We start from the raw sequence: 15,105 nt of genomic DNA, 5'->3' as shown, positions 1-15,105 counted from the left end.
AGATCCTTTTTTCTGGAAAATCCCTTTTAGTAAGGCACATATGTGTTCTATTCAAAGCTCTACTGTGGCTTGTGTGGAACCTTAGTAATGCAATGATCATTTTTATTAGAATTGTATAGAAAGCAGTAAACTTTACAGAAAAAGATGACACTTTTTTCTAGATACAACAGACTGGTTCCAAATAGGAAAAGGAGAACATCAAGGCTGTATATTGTCACCCTGCTTATTTAACTTATATGCAGAGTACATCATGAGAAACACTGGACTGGAAGAAGTACAAGCTGGAATCAAGATTGCCAGGAGAAATATCAATAATCTCAGATATGCAGATGACACCACCCTTATGGCAGAAAGTGAAGAGGAACTCAAAAGCCTCTTGATGAAAGTGAAAGTGAAAAAGTTGGCCTAAAGCTCAACATTCAGAAAATGAAGATCATGGCATCTGGTCCCATCACTTCATGGGAAATAGATGGGGAAACAGTGGAAACAGTGTCAGACTTTATTTTTGGGGGCTCCAAAATCACTGCAGATGTTGACTGCAGCCATGAATTTAAAAGATGCTTACTCCTTGGAAGGAAAGTTATGACCAACCTAGATAGCATATTCAAAAGCAGAGACATTACTTTGCCAACAAAGGTCCATCTAGTCAAGGCTATGGTTTTTCCAGTAGTCATGTATGGATGTGAGAGTTGGACTGTGAAGAAGGCTGAGCGCCGAAGAATTGATGCTTTTGAAGTGTGGTGTTGGAGAAGACTCTTGAGAGTCCCTTGGACTGCAAGGAGATCCAACCAGTCCATTCTGAAGGAGATCAGCCCTGGGATTTCTTTGGAAGGAATGATGCTAAAGCTGAAACTCCAATACTTTGGCTACCTCATGAGAAGAGTTAACTCATTGGAAAAGACTCTGATGCTGGGAGGGATTGGGGGCAGGAGGAGAAGGGGACGACAGAAGATGAGATGGTTGGATGGCATCACTGACTCGCTGGACGTGAGTCTGAGTGAACTTGGGAGTTGGTGATGGACAGGGAGGCCTGGCGTGCTGTGATTCATGGGGTCGAAAAGAGTCGGACACAACTGAACAACTGAACTGAACGTTCTTAATTTCTCTCCATCAGTCTTGTTCTATGATGGAAATGGTCACACTTGGGACTTCTGAATTGTCTTTTCAGTATATGGAAATTTTGTTTCATTTCTCCCAGCTTGAGTAATCACTTGTGTAAGACAATCATCTCCAAATATCCCCCATCTTACTCCCCAAAAAAGGTAGGTCAGTCTTATTAACTATGTAGGGTCCCATGGTGGTGGACCTGAGAATAACCGGTGGATGGAGTGGTTTTCCCCCTGTGGTCCCTGCTTCTGGCCTTCCTTAGCACTCATGCCAGCCCGTCCCTGGCATTCACACCGCTGTGTGCCCATAGAGAAGGCACTTTTTAACATTAATGCACTGTAGTAGAGAAATATTATTTTAAAATATATGTTTGTTTATAAATACAGTTGTATTCACAGCTGTAGAATGAAATGAGAAGGAATTTAACAACGTCAAATGCACCATGACACAGTACCAGAAATAAGGCTGCAGTTGGAAATTTAAAAGTTGTTCAGAACCTGGTGTTCTCTTTCCTCTGGATTATTGCTCAGATAAGACAGGTATTTACCTGGGAATTGATAGCTGCCATGCTGGTCAGGTTTTCCCTTTTGTTAAGTGTGTCTTTGTGAAGAGGGAGAGCCCAGAACTGTAATCAGTGCTGGGTAGTGTTCAGTAGCCCCTGAAAAGGTTAACTTTCCTTTTTTCTGCCTTGTTTCTGGTATTAGTAATCAAGACTTTAAGCAGCAGTTTGTACTTTCACATCCTCTTTCAAAGACATTGTGTGCAGGGCAGTTTTAATCAGCCACAGAAGACTATTGTGGAAGAGAGCCACCGTGATGGGATGCTGGTGATGGTCATGGTAGCTAACTTTTAGGAGGCTACTGACCGCTTGGCCTTGTGTTAAGCATTGTACATATATCCTCTTATGTAAAACCCCCAACAGCTCTATGAGGGATGCTGCAAAGAGGCCAAGGTTCAACAGCTAGTCACAGGGGTCTGGATTTGCGGACAGGCCACTGGCCCCAGACTCTTCCTTTTTAGCCAGCCTTGGTCTTACATGCTCTCTCCTTCAAGTTAGTCAAACCTGTGCAAAGAACTTTAAATGGGAAGTTCTACTAAGTTGGAATGATGAAAATGCTTACTTTGATGAAACATTTCATTCTAAGCCTGACATCCCTTGCTTTTGACCTTCTTGCTTCTGTGATGCAGGAAAGTCCAGGGCTGAGGGAGCAGCTGATAAAAAGAGGAGACATAAAAATAGTTGAGTACCTATTTTCTAGTTAACGGCCTAGTTTGAAGTTTTCCTGAGAAAATTCTCTCTTCTTTGTTTACTTTTTCTTCTTTTAGGACAATTTTTCTATCTTTGCACCTCTGGCTTTTCTACTTTTTTTCCTTGATAATATCTTCCATATAATTATTAATCAACTCTTAAATGACAGTATTCCTGGAGTTGACTTTGTTCAGTCTTATGGCACAAATCCACAGCTCACTTGTGCTAGGTTGTAACAATGCAGTGCGGGGAATTACTTACTCGTTTATAATTAAGAACTTGGTTCATGCTGTTTTAGAGAACAATGTTTTATTTCCTTTTCAGTTAAAGGGATACGGTTCCTTTTCCCAACCCATTTAGATGGGAAATCTCTCTGTCTTTCACACACACACACACACACACACTGAATATTATAAATGACACAATGACAGAAAAGGATAATGTGGACAGTGTTGGACTACATATCCTGAAGGATGGATTATGAAATAAGTATAACAACAACAAAAATAAATACAAAAAAAAGCAATACTTAATAAAGACATACTATTGACTCTTCTCTGTTCCTTCCTATTTCTGTAAGTTGGTTTCATCTCTATTTCTGTTTAGCATTTTTAGGCAAACACGATCTGGAGAGACAAGAGAATGTTTTGTTCCTTAACCTGATGTAGGTTGGCCTGCGTGGTGTGTGTGTTTCAGTATACACAGGCGTACATAGAATTTTAGGATGCCTGTGTATCCTGGATCTTCAAGACGGGAAAGTAAAAGGGTACATAACTGTCACTTAGGTGAGACCACTGTAAACCAACCAAACAAAACACCCTTTGAGAAAAAAAGTAGAAAATTATTTTTCAGGTTTACAAGGGGTGTCATTTGTAATTTAAACATAGACACTGACGTGGGCCAGTTGTTGGAAGAACCTAAAAATATCGTATATAGCTTTCTGAAGGAGAAGGAAGACCTAGGACCGAGCATTTTGTCACCGTGTTCTTACTCGCCCAGCAAAGTCCCGGTCAGGCTGCCCCGGGGGCTCAGTGGAGATGTGGAGTGAAGTCAGTTTCGGGGGGCTTGGGAAAGACACTGTGCCTGACACACGTGAGGATACTCGTGATGACCACGCTCACCCTGTAGCTTGTTACTCATAGAATGGAAATGAAAAGTTAAAGCACAGGTTCCTGAATAAGTAATACAGGCTCTGCAGGGAGGACACCCACCAGTTACCCCAGAACCTTGTGTCCAACAGACCGAAGCCCTCAGACCACGGTGGTTCTCAAGTTCTGTTCTTTCTTGGTTTGTAAAATAAAGAGATCCTTTGGAAATTGTGGTACTTAAATTTCCCTAGACCGAATTCTAGAAGAACCTGTAATGAGGGAAGGAATGCAATAGGACGGAGTGGGATGGGGTGGGATGAGGTGAGGATGGAAGATTGCAATTCCCCCATGTTCTTCAATATTCAGGCAGATTAATATGGGATATGATGCTTGCCTTTTATAATGCTTTACCTTTTTGTTTTCTCTTGCAGGTATGACTATATGTGAAGAGTTCTAAAAGACTGAGAACTTAAACCATGTGAAGTTGCCTAGGGAATTATTTTTTATCTTTTATACAGTTTCTATGGTAGAGTCTACAGGCAAGTGGATGAAAGCCAAAAGGGAATACTGTTGCTATGCTGGATACAGAATTCAGTTTGCTTTGAAACAAATTTTGGTTTAAAAAATGTCTGGTGAGAAATTTTATTCCTTATCTAAGGAGGAAAAGAGCTCATTTTTTTAATCTTCCCAACCACTATCCCTCCCAATTCCCTATCCGTGGCCTTGGTGTACACACTGCAGTTTCTCCAGGACGGTCACTATGTACAGTGGAACTATTTGTGTACGGTCTGAGCTAATGCTCAGAGTATGTGTGTATGCGCGTGTGTGTGTGTACACATGTCTGTGTACCTGTGCTTCTGTTCCCCCAACCCTTGGATCTCATTTTGTTACTGGTTGTAAGATGATCCTCTTACAGTTTAACTGTAATAGAAAATAAAAGATGCATCTTTGCTGGTGAAGGCTCCTTGAAGATAGTCTAGCCCTGGATACTTGATCCCCCCCAGGAGATTATGGAGTTGGAGGGAACCAGATGCTAGACTTTGGATTCGGAGACCAGAAATCAGCACTGACCTGCTGCCAGCATGCCACTCCTAGGTCACTCATAAAATACTGAGTTTTTTTTTTTTTTTTTTTTTAACTCAAGCTAAGCAAATCTTATTTAGCCATTGGATAAGGGGGAAAATGGTTTAAAGTCACTCTGAAAAAGCCTTGTTTTGATAACCCAAGACCAAGACAAAACAATCTCCACTTCTGATATAAGATGGGCCCGCACCTTCCTCTGGTATGTCTTCCTTGGTGTTCTTCCTGTTCTCCATCTTGTAACTAGTGCCTGTTTTTAAAGGATTCTTGAAGGTTACTTCCTCCTGTGGGCCTGGAGTACCCCACTTTTTAAAAAAAAAGCTGTACAGTTTATAGAACACCTGAAAGAACCCAGAGGTGAAGGAAGTGGTATATTTGTGGTAGGTCTGGGCCAAGAGGAAAGGAGTCCAGTGCAGGGACTTCTCCAAGACCTGCCTCTGTGTCAGTATTGCTGTGGTGCCTTGGGGCACTTCCTTTATTGCAAAAAGAAAACACAGTTCTCATTTATCTCAAAAGATAATTCTTATGAAAATGTACTTTAAAGTATTTACTGTAAATATACTCATTCCATTCTTTTTCTGGCACCAGACTAAAAATTTCTAACCTTTTAAGTGAATGGTATGTTCAATTTCATGTGAAGTTTTGCTGACAACTAATTAAAAGGTGTACGTGTGCATGCGTTTACACAGTGGACCAGGAGAAGGCAATATGGAAATAAATTTCACTGTGCTCCAAAAAGTAGCAATATAAGAATTTGGGGGGGGGTGTGCATTAGTATAAATAATATATATGCAGTCTAGACCAGTAGTTTTATAAAAAGGAATCATTTTTTGTTTTAAAAATATCATGCCCTCAAAATGATGAGGGATAAAGTGTAAGATATTCTTCAGCTTTAATTATTTTTTAATTTTATTCAGGTCAGAGCACTTTTTTAAATAGCAATACAACAGACAAGAAAATACTCAAAATATTTAAAATTGTATTTATACCAAGAGTCCATATGTTTTAAATATTTTCTAATACTTGAGCAGTTGCTGTCTGACTGGCTTCCAAATATGCCAAGAGTTAAGCATTCAATATTTTCAACATACGTGCTTTTTACTGGTTTATATTATCTAATAAGAACCCTTAAGTGTCTCCAGTACAACTGATGTTTACAGGCCTTTTGTGTTTTTCCTCCTTCTTTAGAAGGCTTGGGGAGCCACAACAAAGTTACTGTATAAAACACTAATGATGGACTAACTTCTGATGTAATAAATGAGTTGGCTACCACCTTGATGTAAAAATTTGTAAAGGGAATTTTTCACCGTTTTGAGTGTTAAATGTATTTTTAACTGTCTGGTTTGTACTTCTACAACTTTTGTACTACCAAAGAAGAGTTAAAAATAAAAATGTTAAACACAGGGAGCTGTTTTTGAATGATCCAATTGTTGGTGCCTTGGGTACTGAAAAGTACAATTGTAGTTGGTATAATTTATCAAGCTTAATGTCACAGTGACCATTTTCTTATGTCTAAATTGTCAAGTGACCACTTGGCTGACTTTCCTCATTGGGTTCTTCCTCTTCCCATAGTGATATCACCCCCTGATTATTATTTTAAGTCTGGAGATAATTTTGGATGTATGGAACAATTGCAGAAGCAGTACAAAGAGTCCTTGTATACTCTTCACACCATTTTCCCTTATGGTATCATCTTACATAACCACTGAACAATGATCAAAGCTAAGAAATTAACATCAGTATAACACTATGAATTAAGTCACAACGTCATTCCAGTCTCACCACTTATCCCATTAACATCCTGTTCTGTTCCAGATCGCCCACTGCGTTTAGCCATTGGCGTCCTTAGTCTCCTCTGACCTGTGATTGTCCCTCAGTTTTTTAGGATCTTCAATGTTAGTGTGTACACATCAGTTATCTTATAGAATGCCCTTCAACCTAAGTGTGCCAGCTGTTTCTCCTGATTAGACTGAGAGTTTGCATTATAGAAAGGATGCCTTTCCTCTTGCTCCATACTGGGGGGCTGTTGGGGGAGAATGTGAGGTCGGTATGTATCACTAGGGATGTCAGCCTCCACTATTTGGCCCAGGTGGTGGCCACCAGCTTTCATTTCTATGAAATCACTAGTTTTCCCTTTGTAATGAATAAGCTTTTGAGGGGAGAGACTTTGAGATTGGGGCTTCCCAGGTGGCACAGGAGTAAAGAAACTGCCTGCCAGTGTAGGAGATACGAGATGTGGGTTCGATCCCTGGACCAGGAAGATCCCCTGGAGAAGGAAATGGCAATCTGCTCCAATATTCTTTCCTGAAAAATTCCATGGACAGAAGACTCTGGTGAACTACAGTCCATGGAGTTTCAAATAGTCAGACTCAACTGATTGTGCTGCGCGCACACACACGCTTTGAAATTCAGTTCAGTTCAGTCTCTCAGTCATGTCCGACTCTTTGCGACCCCATGAATCGCAGCACACCAGGCCTCCTTGTCCATCACCAACTCCCAAGTTCACTCAAACTCAAGTCCATCGAGAGTCGGTGATGCCATCCAGCCATCTCATCCTCTGTCATCCCCTTCTCCTCCTGTCCCCAACCCCTCCCAGCATCAGAGTCTTTTCCAATGAGTCAACACTTCACATGAGGTGGCCAAAGTACTGGAGTTGCAGCTTTAGCATCAGTCCTTCCAAAGAAATCCCAGGGCTGATCTCCTTGCAGTCCAAGGGACTCTCAAGAGTCTTCTCTAACACCACAGTTCAAAAGCATCAATTCTTCTGTGCTCAGCTTTCTTCACAGTCCAACTTTCACATCCATACATGACCACAGGAAAAACCATAGCCTTGACTAGACGGACCTTTGTTGGCAAAATAATGTCTCTGCTTTTCAATATGGTATCTAGGTTAGTAATAACTTTTCTTCCAAGGAGTAAGCGTCTTTTAATTTCATGGCTGCAGTTATCATCTGCAGTGATTTTGGAGCCCCCAAAAATAAAGTCTGACACTGTTTCCACTGTTTCCCCATCTATTTCCCATGAAGTGATGGCACCGGATGCCATGATCTTCGTTTTCTGAATGTTGAGCTCTAAGCCAACTTTTTCACTCTCCTCTTTCACTTTCATCAAGAGGCTTTTGAGTTCCTCTTCACTTTCTGCCATAAGGGTGGTGTCATCTGCATATCTGAGGTTATTGATATTTCTCCTGGCAATCTTGATTCCAGCTTGTGCTTCTTCCAGCCCAGTGTTTTCTTATGATGTACTCTGCATATAAGTTAAATAAGCAGGGTGACAATATACAGCCTTGACGTTCTCCTTTTCCTATTTGGAACCAGACTGTTGTTCCATGTCCAGTTCTAACTGTTGCTTCGTGACCTGCATGTCTTAGTTTATTAGGGCTCCTATAAAAAACAAAGGTGGTGGCCTAAAACAGCAAAAATTTATTCTTCACAGTTGAGGAAGCAAAAGCCTGACTGTCCCACGCCCTGTCTTGCCTCGTGGTGCTTCCTGGCAGTCATTGGTGTTTCCTGCTCTGTAGCTGCCTTGCTCCAGTGCCTGCCTGTCTTCACATGGACATCTCTGTGCGTGGGCCTCTGTTCACTCATCTCATGGGGACACCAATCATTATATGGATATAGGGCCCTTTGTAATCTGGGATAACTGCATTTTGATTACATTTGCAAAGACCCCGATTGCAAATACGATCAATCATCTCCACAGGAACCTGGAGTTAGAACTTCAACCTCTCTTTTTAGGGGACACAGTTCAACCCCGTACACCATCCGTTGGTGGGTCTTGCCTGCAGCTGTTTTTACTGTGGGAGGGGACTCTTTCAGGTCGGTGGCTGTGACCTTTTGATATGGCTCCTCTTTATTTCTTCTTCACTTATCCCTTTTGCCCTCTCTACCTTTCTGGAAACCATAAGATGCTCCAGGCTCATCATCTCATCTTGTGCTTTCCTCATCTCAGCCTTGGAATCCACCGCTAATCAAGGAGCTCTGGCTCCCTCAGCCTTGGAATCCACCACTAATCAAGGAGCTCTGGCTCCCTTTATTGGAGAATGGTGTTTAGAAGTAGAGATCAGGGCACTCGGTGTGCTCGTTGATGCTGGGATGCTACCGCTTCCAGGCATGCATTTACACACACACATACTACTAACCTATACATGTACACCTCTTTATGTAACTTTTTATGTTTTCTTTAGGCTGACCATGTGGCATGTGGGATCTCAGTTCCTCAATCAGGGATCAAATATGTGCCTTTTACAGTGGACTGCCAGGGAAGTCCCTATGCAACTATCTTTATTTTTTTTTAAATTTTATTTATTTATTTATTTTGACTGTGCTGGGCCTTCATTGCTGCTTGGGCTTTTCTCTAGTTGTGGCAAATGGGGACCGCTCTCTCGTCATGGTGCACAGGCTTCTCACTGTGGTGGCTTCTCGTTGCAGAGCACAGGCTCTAGGGCTCACAGGCTTGAGCATTTGTGGTTAGCGGGCTCTGGAGCACAGGTTCAATAGTTGTGGCACACGGACTTAGTTGCTCAAAGGCGTGTGGGATCTTCCCCGACCAAGGGTAGAACCCATGTCTCCTGCATTGGCAGGTGGATTCATTAGCACTGAGCCACCAAGGAAACCCTCTGTGTAACTATCTTTAGAACAAAATAACAGCTGCCTCTGACCCCAGTCCAGCTCCACAGGCTTCCCTCTAAACTTCCCCCTTTCCCCCTTGGTAATTTTTCTCCAACAATAAAGAAACCTGGCTCTTATGATCTATGACCTTTTTATATCCGTATCAACTCTAGCATATGTATAAAGTAGTTTGAATATAGACCCCTAAAGAAATAGATTTCCAACGAGAGCACAGTGCTGTGTACTATTCTTCTAGTTTTGAGCCTTAGAAAATCCAGCCAGAAGCCCGTTAGCCAAAATTACTTAGGTCAGCACCTTCGTTCCCCACCCCTTGGACATGGTTATGTGATTCAGTTTTAACACAGAGTCATTTGTCATCATCTGCATTCCATCTTTCCTTCATATCCAGGTTAAGTTTCTTAAAATTTATGTACAGTAAACTTCACTCTTTGTGGTGCCTCATTGGGTTCTGATTATGAATTTTCATGTGTATGTGTGTGTTTTCCTTGAAAACAAGATGATCAGTAACAGCTTATGCTAATAATTTTCAGCTCATGAAAACCAGGTAACCTAGAATGTATGCATGAGGGCAGATGTTAGGAATCCCCCTGCTGGGGAGTCATTTGAGGTTACAGGTTTTGTTCTTAATCAACAATCTGATATCCTCTCTAGGATCTTCCCTAGGATTCAGCTCTCTCTGGACACAGGTAGGTCCTGGTGAAAGTGCCAGGGAGACTGAGGGTCCATGGCCCTGTATGCTTCTGCCCCTCTTCCTCAAAATCAGATATCGAGGCTTCCTCCACCCTGATGTGACACAGTGGAAACATGGAGGAACACTTCCTCCCCTCCCACCCAGGGCAGCAGGATGGTGATGCTTTGGAAGTGGGGTTCCGCCAATAAAGGGTTTGGCTGTGGTCAAAGGAGACTCCGTTTTGCTTCCAAGATCCTTGAAGTGAAGTGGCTCATTCGTGTCCAACTCCTTGCGACCCTATAGACTGTAGCCTACCAGGCTCCTCCATCCATGGGATTTTGCCAGATCCTTGCCAGATCTTAAATCCTCTGACCCTTTTGTCTGTGGGGCAGCTTCTGTCCAGGGCTTCCTTCCTTCATTCCTCATCTTCCCAGGACCATTCTTTAGGACTGTTCTCAGATCTCTGGTGGTCCCTCACGGTAGATCCAAACACCAAAGGATAGCTGGGACTCCGTCTCCGGCATTCTGTAACCGCCCAGCTGGTGTCGCTGCCCACCGGATTCAGCAGCTGTCCCGACGGTTGTCGTCTGCCTCTCTCAGAGCTGGCATTCGCGCCCTCTGCCGGCCGAACGCGAGAACTGCAGGCGGCACAGCTTTGCTCTTTGTTGATGGTGGCTCATTGTCTGTCAGGGCCTGGAGCTCAGAAAGTATATAGGCATTTCATGATGATGTGCTGACTGAATAAATAAACAAAAGTCTACCTTAAAAAGATGAAAGATTATTATTACCTATTTTGTGGGAGTAAAAATTTGGATTTTTCTTAATTCATTTTCTGACCCTGCCAGCTGGTCTCTATTGTCTTTCTGCTAGGAAACCGCAGTTTCTTACCTAGGAACTTGCTTTCCTGTGCGTGTGACCTTGGATGCTGGTAGAAATCATTGAGTTCCACTTTAAAGGGAACCCTGTTTCCTGAATCCTGCCCTGGAAGTGGTGTGAGTATAGAAGCAGTGTGGTCTCAGAGAAGTAGCTTGGTCTTTGCTACTGGGTTTGAATCCTGGCTCTGATGCTCATGAGGGTATAGTGTTGGGCAATTGCCTTATCTCTGAGATGCAGTTTCCTCATCTGTAAAATGATCTGTCTCACAGGATTTTTAAGGACTAGAAATATTCATGCAGAGTCATGGGGCCTGCCATGATCTCCACATTCACTCTGATGGTGAGTGCTGCCATTGTCAACAGCCAGGCTTGGTAGTGTCTGTGTGTTTCTGTCCCACCGCAGCTGGTCAAGGTGGCCTGGGAAGAGTCTCAGCACACAGAACTTTCTCCAAGTGTGGAGCTGAGCTAGGAAATTTCTTGCTCTGAGTCTGAACCACAGTTAGAATTCAAAACCCTCATGGAAGAGGCACTGAATAGAGGACAGTCCATATTTTGAGGAGGCAGAGCACAGGAGTAGAAAAAAAGATCTGAGGGGACTTCCCTTGTCGTCCTGTACGGACTCTGTGCTTCCACTGCAGGAGGTCCGGGTTCAATCCCTGGTCAGGGAACTAGAGCCCATATCTTGCAACTAAAAAAAAAAAAACAACAACCCACATGCTGTATCCAAGACTTGGCACAGCCAAAATAAATAAAATAAATATTTAAAAGAAAAAGATCAAAAGATCTGAAGATGAAGAGGTAGTGTGTGTAAGGGGCAGCTGAAACTCCTTCAGCCCAGCTCTTCTACTGTCTGTGAACGATGCCACTGTTCCTGGAGAACACTTCTCCTCCTTCTTAGAACACAGCCAGGTGGCCCACTCTCTGACCACAGCTGGACGTGACTGAGGTGGGCGCATGACCATCTGTGACCTGGCCCAGTGGGGTCTCTTCCTGGGATATTTAACAACTGGAGCTGAAGAAAGTGGTTCATTTCTCTGGAGGCTAAAGCTGGTGGAGGCCACGCTTCCTGACATGCTGAGGAAGCCTGTCTGAAGAAAGGAAGGGAACATACGGAGGGAAGAGAGGCAGTTCTGGGTTCTCTCAAGGCCCAGATGCAGCTGCCCCTGAGGCTCAGCTGCCCGTCTGAGTTTTATGACCATTCCAAGAACATTTCTCTCTGGTCTTCCCTCGTGTGTGTAGAGTTTCTATCACTTGCAACAACAACCACAAAACCCCACAGGCAATGCAATTATTTACAGAGAAGTAGATCCATGAGGGGTATCAGAGCCACATGGCTAGTGGAGCCCAGGTCTCCAGTCTTCCAGCTGAGACCACCCAACGCTGCTCTGGATTCACAGTCAGGGGCCCTGGCCCTTGCAGCTTCTGCTCTGAAATGCTTATGAAAACCCTCTCCGGACTTCACTGCCTTGGGATGACTGCCCTTCCCCCATCTTTCCTTGATCTGCTACAGGGCTTGTGACTGTGGCTCCCTTAAGAGCACGGCTTTGATATTCAGATGACTTTACTTCTGGCTTTAAGGTTTGCAGATCTCAATCTTCTGCCTATAGACTGAAGATAACATGTGTCTTTTTAGGGCTTCCATGAGGGTTCCACAAGCTTGGGCCGGTAGTGCTCTTAGCACTGACCTTCTCCGGAGGCTCAGTGGTAAAAAATCCTCCTGCAATGCAGGAAATACAGGAGACATGGGTTCGATCCCTGGGTTGGCAAAATCCCCTGGAGGAGGAAATGGCAACCCACTCCAGTATTCTTGCCTGGAGAATCCCATAGACAGAGGAGCATAGTGTGCTATAGTCCATAGGGTTGCAAAGAGTCGGACACGATTGAAGCGACTGAACATGCATGTATGCGCTTAGCAGGAGGCTGGATACAACCAGCACTTACTCAATGAACTGCCTCAGTTCAGTTCAGTCACTACCCAATAGCCTGCAGCACACCAGGCTTCCCTATCACCAACTCCTGGAGCTTGCTCAAACTCAAGTCCATCAAGTCAGTGATGCCATCCAACCATCTCATCAGCTTCAGCATCAGTCCTTCCAATGAATATTCAGGACTGACTTCCTTTAGGGTTGACTGGTTTGATCTCCTTGCAGTCCAAGGGACTCTCAACAGTCTTCTCCAACACCACAGTTCAAAAGCATCAATTCTTCGGTGCTCAGCTTTCTTTGTAGTCCAACTCTCACATCTATACATGACTACTGGAAAAACCATAGCTTTGACTATGTGCACATTGGTCGGCAAAGTAATGTCTCTGCTTTTTAATATGCTGTCTAAGTTGGTCATAGCTTTTCTTCCAAGGAGCAAGTGTCATTTCATGGCTGCAGTCACCATCTGCAATGATTTTGGAGCCCAAGAAAGTAAAGTCTCTCACTGTTTCCATTGTTTCACCATCTATTTGCCATGGAGTGATGGGACCAGTTGCCATGATCTTTGTTTTTTGAATGTTGAGTTTTAAGTCAGTTTTTTCACTCTCCTCTTTCACTTTCATCAGGAGGCTCTTTAGTTCCTCTTCACTTTCTGCCATAGGGTGGTGTCATCTTCATATTTGAGGTTAATGATGTTTCTCCCAGCAGTCTTGATTCCAGCTTGTGCTTCATCCAGTCTGGCATTTCACATGATGTACTCTGAATGTAAGTTAAATAAGCAGGGTGACAGTATACAGCCTTGATGGCCTCCTTTCCCAATTTGGAACCAGTCCATTGTTCCATGTCTGATTCTAACTGTTGCTTCTTGACTTGCATACAAGTTTCTCAGGAGGCAGGTAAGGTGGTCTGGTATTTCCATCTCTTTAAGAATTGTCCACAGTTTTTTTGTGATCCACACAGTCAAAGGCTTTAGCGTAGTCAATGAAGCAGAAGTAGATGTTTTTTCTGGAATTCTCTATTTTTTTCTATGATGCAGTGGATGTTGGCAATTTGATCTCTGGTTCCTCTGTCTTTTCTAAATCCAGCTTGAACATCTGGAACTTAGCATGGGGCTGGATACAGCCAGCACTTACTCAATGATCTGCCTCAAAGTTGCTAAATTCAGCTCCTCTTTAGTGAAAAAAAATGATACAATGATGAAAGTTCGACCATTTGAGTGTGGGTTCTTGATGTTTCTGCCACATTCATATTGCTTAATGTTGAAGATGGATCTAGGGTAGGGGTGAGGTTGGTGAGTAGGAGGAATTGGGTAACAGAAGGAACTTCTGAGATTCTTTCTGGCCCATGATTTTTCTGGAACCAGACCAAATACCTTCAGTGAGAGAACTATCTCGTTACTCTGATGTTACATGGACACAGATCTGTAAGACAAGGGGTGTGCTCTTTCCCCGCATGTTCAGGCTGTCATTTTATCTTATCACTGTTAGGATAAGACATGAATGTCGGGCTTCTCGGGGGGGTCAGTGGTAAAGAATCCACCTGCCAGTGCAGGAGATGTGGGTTTGAACTCTGATCCAGAAGATCCCACATGCCGCAGAGCAACTAAGCCTGTGAGCCACACCTCTGACCCTGTGCTCTGGAGCCTGTAGCCCAGGGGCCACAACTAATGAAGCCCATGCCCCTAGAGCCTGTGCTCTGTAACAAGAGAAACCACCACGATGAGAAGCCCGCACATCGCAACTAGAGACTAGCTCCTGCTCTCCGCAGCTAAAGAACAGCCTGTGCAGCATCGAAGACCTAGCACAGCCAAAAAAGAGAGATGAATGTGGCACAGCCTTAAAAAAAACTTGATTTCTTTTTATTTGCAAGTTAATCTGTCAAGAAATTATAGAGAAAATACCAAAGAAAACAATCCCTCTGAAATAACTAACCAACCCTACCAAACTGAAGATTTCTATCTTGCACTAAAAGTGCATTTTATTTAATATAGATGTATTTGTGGCAAGGGAGGATAAAAGAAATAGGTCAGTTTTAATGCCTCAAACAGCATGACTTAAAATTGGAACTAGGCATAAATTACTGTGTATTCTCCAATGGTTAAATGATGAAAATAAAATACATGATAATGATGAGAATAAAAATATATTAAATTTGAAGTGCCTCCAATGTGCATATTTGCCTTGAGATAATTGTTAGTAATGTAGGTAGAAAAGGGTTTATCTAGTTTAGAAACTGTTCAATATTATTAGAAGTGGTGCAGAAAGCTTCAGTAGTCACAGAAATCAAAATTTAGTTATTAAAAAAAGTGTAAGTGCTACTAAGAAAAAAGTGGTCCGGTCTGAGATGATCACTGGATAATAAAATCACAGCTTACATTTACTATTTACCTGGTGCTGAGTGTGTACTAAGCCCTTTATATTCTGTGTCTTCTGTAAGTTGCATTACAGACCAAGGGAGGCGTGGCCACCACTTCTATTCTATTC

At 43.0% G+C, this 15,105-nt stretch overlaps 1 protein-coding gene across 1 annotated transcript in view; it reads left to right on the top strand.

Moving 5' to 3' along the window:
• Positions 1-5,931, top strand: part of RELL1 (RELT like 1) — an 80,302-nt gene extending 74,371 nt beyond the window's left edge. Inside the window, exon 7 of the mRNA XM_027544244.1 lies at positions 3,876-5,931. The gene's annotated coding sequence lies outside the window, so the exon portion shown is untranslated. The remainder of the gene's footprint in view (positions 1-3,875) is intronic.
• Positions 5,932-15,105: the final 9,174 nt, after the last annotated feature.

This window comes from Bos indicus x Bos taurus, chromosome 6, assembly GCF_003369695.1.
Source record: "Bos indicus x Bos taurus breed Angus x Brahman F1 hybrid chromosome 6, Bos_hybrid_MaternalHap_v2.0, whole genome shotgun sequence".
Classification (NCBI taxonomy): Eukaryota; Metazoa; Chordata; class Mammalia; order Artiodactyla; family Bovidae; genus Bos; species Bos indicus x Bos taurus.
The sequence above is the reverse complement of the archived record's forward strand: the minus strand, read 5'-3'. Positions and strand labels throughout refer to the sequence as shown.